Here is a 5,610-nt window from a genome sequence, read left to right as displayed (position 1 = left end):
TTATTCTAGTTATGGTTCCTAGAGTAATTCATTCTTATGCTTTAATAATTGTTATTATTGCATGTAATTGATATCACACCCTTCCACTGCACTCTCAATCACATGATAAAAAACTAACAGACAACATGGTCATGCCTAAGATGATTTGAAGCTTCGATCTCTTCGGTTCTGCTAGGCAGACAGATCTAACGCTTCAGTTGGGCTAGGTGCGTTTGCCAGATTTGGGATGAAGGGAACGACTTGCAGGGAGAGGGAAACTGAGATGGAAGAAGATTGGACAATTTGATTGTATATTTTTTATTAAATCTTATTATGTTTTTTTCATAAAAAAAATTAGTATATAATTTAGTTTTATATGCTATTTTATTTTAGTAATAAAAATATTCATTTGAATTAATTAATATATATTGAATTGTTTTTATTTTAAAATTAATTTAATATCATTTCTATTTTTAATTTTTCAATTAATTCATAAATTAGAAAAATTAAAAGCATTTTGTTCATATTGAAAAATAATTTGACCAAAATGATATTCATACTACAATTTTGATCTGTTTTGTAAAATACAGAATCTAAAATGTGATTTAACGAAATAGATGGTCCAATTAAATATTTTTGTAATACACATGAGCTAAAATGGTATTTGTCTAGAAAAATAAGCAACTCAATTAAAATACTATATTTGTTAATTTATTAAATATGTGAAGTAACATTTTAATTAACTTATCTTATTTTTAATTATTGGAGACATAGAAACATAAAAATAACAGAATTTAGATCTCATTACAAATGCCCCCAAACTACATAACTAGTGGTAATGGCAATTCCCTCACTACTGTAAATACATGTCGTTTAATTCCACGAGAACATCTTTCTAAATTCCCGTACGAATATTAATTCTCTTTTTCTAAATATCTCGTTTTTCTTCTTCCATTGAATACCCCTAGCCCTCAAGCACTGTATCAATACCAACAAAGACATTGGAGCTCATTTAGTAGCCAGTTTTCAAATCCATGCCAAACTTTTACTTTCGGCTAATAAAACCACCTACATTTACCTGAAATCGATATATATTTCCAACTCCTCTATATGCCAACAATTGTGTGAGTTTGTTTGTTTGTTAGTTCTTTTTCTTAAATACTTTCCAAACACGTGACACGTGTTAGTGTATGATGAAAATTAATTGGAAGTAATTATTCAAATTTTAATAGGAAATAAATACAATTTTACTCCCACATATTTAGCTAATCAGATTTTACCATTTGTTTTAAATAAAATTCCAATATCAAATTATTAATTAATATATTTTTATTTTATAAACAACAACAATAATAATAATAATGGTAAATACTATTTTGGACCATGTATTATATAAAAGTTACCGATCGAACCATCTATTTTGTTAAATAACAATTCATACATTGTAATTTACAAAATAAAATAAAATAATACACTAAGACAAATTTTGGTCAAACTTTTTTTTAACTATGACTGAAATGCATAATTTAATAATTAATTTATTAAATTATGCACTTTTTTACAACTTAATAAAAAAAAATAATTAATTAATAATTAAATTAGTTAAAATTCCCCTTTCAAAAAAATGTTAAAACTCAAATAAAAAATGTTAATTTTAATTATTAAAATTTAAACATTAAAACCAAAATTAAAAATTTCTCAAAAATTTCTAAATATTAAACTTAATTATATTTCAAACCTAAAATTTAAAAACTAAATCCAAAACATAATAAATAGACCTTCCAAACAAAGAAAAAAAAAGTTCAATAACTTCTTTCTTTCCTTCCATAACCCACGAACCTAGTCCCCATCACTTATCGAACCCACCAGATAACTCTCGTGTTCATCATTCATAAATCACGGTGTTCGTTAACATCATATCTACCCTAAACAATATACACACATAGATATGTTTAAATTTGCAAACCAAAATCACATATTTCATAAAGAAATACAAATATAAGTTCAACCCTTTGTCATCCATTTTCCATCAACTGTGGAACCACCATAGCCATTGGTGTTTCTAGCTTATTCGTCTTCATCTACCTCTTCTTTATCTAGATCTGGTAGCATTTTTGCAAGTTCTGTGACGAACTCTTGCTTGTGCCAGTGATTTTAAATATAGCGCCAAGCTTTAGATCCTTTCACAAGCTCCTCTGCCACACAATAGCTAGTCCTTTTACCCGTCGCACTCGAGATTCGCCTGTTCGTAGCAATGTCCGACTCCTTCACAACCCACCCACGACTCATATTTGTGGTAGATGAAGAAGTGCATAAGGCGGTGTTGATTTTTGATCGTATGATTGACAGTGCATTGGAAGCATGAGATAACATTTAAATACGATAATAAAAATTATTAAACCTGGAGATTGAATCACTCTTGGAGCCATAACTAGAATGAGATCATTCTCATGCGACATGAATCTGAACAAAATAGAAAATTATAAATACCTTTTTCTAGATGTAGAACATGTGTTGATCAAATAGCGTTTTAGTCTCCTAACCAACCATATTCTATACTATGGCTCGTACAAAGAGAATGAGAGAGGTGGATGTCTATGATATTAGTTTGTAGGATACACAAGAACACACTTTTTGAATCTCAACACATGAGAGAGTGTTCTTCACAAAACAAAGAGAACAAAGTTCTCTATTTTTCTCTCTTGGAAAATAATGAGAAATAGCTTCTTTTGTCTTCTCTCCTTGATATTATGTTCTAATAATAGAACAATCAAAAGAAGACCTAGTCCAATCTCACTGGGTCTATGCATGGGCCACAGTCTATTTGGATTGTGGTTTGCGCAAACTACAGGGCTTTGGGCCCTGTGGTATTTTATCTCTATAAAATGCTATTTGTTTGGTATTTATCATATTATTTTGTGTAGTGTACAATTATACCACAAAATTAAATATGATTAAAAATGATCAATATAATTTTATTTGCTTTAAATATTTTTACATAAATAATATTTTCAAATATTATTTCAAAATTTTTATTGTGAGCTTACATAAATAAATAGTATTTTCAAATATCATTCTGTGAGATTAAAAATCATACTTTATTATTTTTAATTATTTCATTTTAATACATAAATCCTACCTTTTTGTTATCGAGCTAGTACGGGGACAGTATCGACCAGTAGTTCTAAGTTCCAATAATTTAATTAATGTCACTAATTCTTAGAAGCCATAATTATTAAGTCGTCCATTGATTTAGTCATTACATGAGTTATGGCCCTCCACTAGTTGTTCATAATTAGAGCTAGGTCTTAATGTCCTTTAACCTCTCTAATTATATTTTTATCAATTAGTTCCATTGAATATGTAATGAACATTGTTTTATAAATTTGATTACAAAATGAAATTTATGTTCTCAAAAATAAATTGAGCACTATATGTTCAAGGCTCGAATCAACACTAAAAGGAACAACTAATCTGCTTTGATTCAAGTAAATAGCATATTTCATATATGTGAAATATGTTCCCGGTCACTCGCAATTCCATGACTCTAAGATATCAGGAATTCGGTCATAGGAATATTGAACCTTACCAGATAAGTCAAAAGACTTAAAAGACCAATAATATTTCACTACTCACTTCAGGATTGAGGTCAAGTCTCAAACGACAATCGATTGATGAATGTTGAACATCTATATTTTAATGGAGATTATCATAAGTTATTTCTTTAATCGTGTCTTGGTCCAATACAATCTATATCGTATACAGTACCTCTATCTCTTTGTGCCACTACACTTAACAGTCCGAAAAAACTACTTTCTCTTAAACAAAAGAAAGGTCGTACTCATAGTCTTTTTTAAATAAAGCTCCCACTTTATTTAGAAGATTACAGACAATTTTTAAATTATTATCTTGAATTAAATCCCCTTGTATATATATACATATATATATCGTTATACATATACTTACTCAAGATCGCATCAATAATATTGAATCTTCGTGATAAATTCAATGTATAATTAAAAACAAACATGAATGCAAAATAATAACTTTATTTAATTAACAGTAATCGTTCATATAGATATGCACTTTAAGGGCACAAATTTGAACAATCTCTCACTTGCCCTAAAGTAGATTTAACATGTCGCATAATCCTAAATCTAAGAAATGACTTTCAAAACTCGCATTAGACGTCGTCTTCGTAAAGGGTTTAGCATGGTTTCTTTTTTATTCAATTTTCTGAACAATTACATTCCTTCTGTGTAATATCTCTCTAATGATGTGGTACTTACGCTCTATATGCTTAGCTCTCTTAGGGCTTCTCTGTTTACTTGAGTTGGAAACTTCTTCGTTATTGTCACGATAGAGTACTATTGGTTTATCCATATTTGGAAAAATTTCGAGATCACCCAAACACTTCATAAGCCATACAACCCCTTTAGCTGCTTCACTTGCAGCTACGTATTCTGCTTCCATTATAGAGTCAGCAATACAAGCTTGCTTTATACTCCTCCATATAATAGCTCCACCCCAAATGTGAAAACAGATCCAGACATAAATATTTGAGAATTTGCGTTAGATTGGAAGTCAGAATTTGTATATCCGATTGGAATCCAATTATCTAAGGAATGTACTAGCATATAGTGTATCGTTCTCCTTATATACTTGAGAATGTGTTTGACAGTTTTCTAGTGATCGAATCCTGGATTTGACTGGTACTTACTGATTATACTCACAGCATAGCAAACATCAAGTCTGGTACATAGCATTGCATACATTAAGCTTCCTAATGCGAAGCATAGGGTGTCTATCTCATTTCCTCATCCTCTTGGGGTGTCTTAGGACATTGGTTCTTGGAGAGGTGAACACCATGACGAGATGGGAGGTTTCCCTTCTTAGAGTTCTGCATCACATACTTCACAAGTATTTTATCCATATAAGATGCTTGACACAGTGCCAACAACTTCTTCTTGCAGTCACGAATTAATCGTATCCCAAGAACGTAGCTTGCATCTCACAAATATTTCATTTGGACTGGTTGGCTAGCCAGACTTTTACGTCAAATATTTTATTCACATCATTCTCAATGAGTAATATATCATCTATGTATAACACTAGAAAGACCACTTTGTCCTTGTCAATTTTCTTGTATACACAAGGCTCATCGACATTTTGATCAAAACGATAAGATTTAACAACTTGGTCAAATCTTATGTTCCATGATCTAGACGCTTGTTTAAGTCCATAAATGGACCTTTACAGTCTGCAAACCTTTTACAATTTGCCTTGTTCTATGAAACCATATGGTTGTACCATAAAGATGCTTTCATCAAGGTGGTCATTCAGAAAATTCGTTTTGACGTCCATTTGCAAATTCTCATAGTCAAAATGATTGGCAAAGAGGATCTGAATGGATTTTAGCACAACCACAGGAGAAAATGTTTCTTCATAATCTACACATTCTTTCATTATGTAGCCATTAGCTGCTAGCCTCGCTTTGAAAGTATCTATTTTCCCATAAACTCCTCTCTTTCTCTTGTATATCCATTGCACCCAATGGGTTTTACGTCTTGAGGCAGATCTACAAGTTCTCAGACTGAGTTGGAGTACATCGACTCCATCTCAAGTTTTATA

The sequence above is a fragment of the Humulus lupulus genome, chromosome 8 (genome assembly GCF_963169125.1).
Source record: "Humulus lupulus chromosome 8, drHumLupu1.1, whole genome shotgun sequence".
Taxonomy (NCBI): Eukaryota; Viridiplantae; Streptophyta; class Magnoliopsida; order Rosales; family Cannabaceae; genus Humulus; species Humulus lupulus.
Note: the sequence above shows the minus strand (reverse complement) of the source record.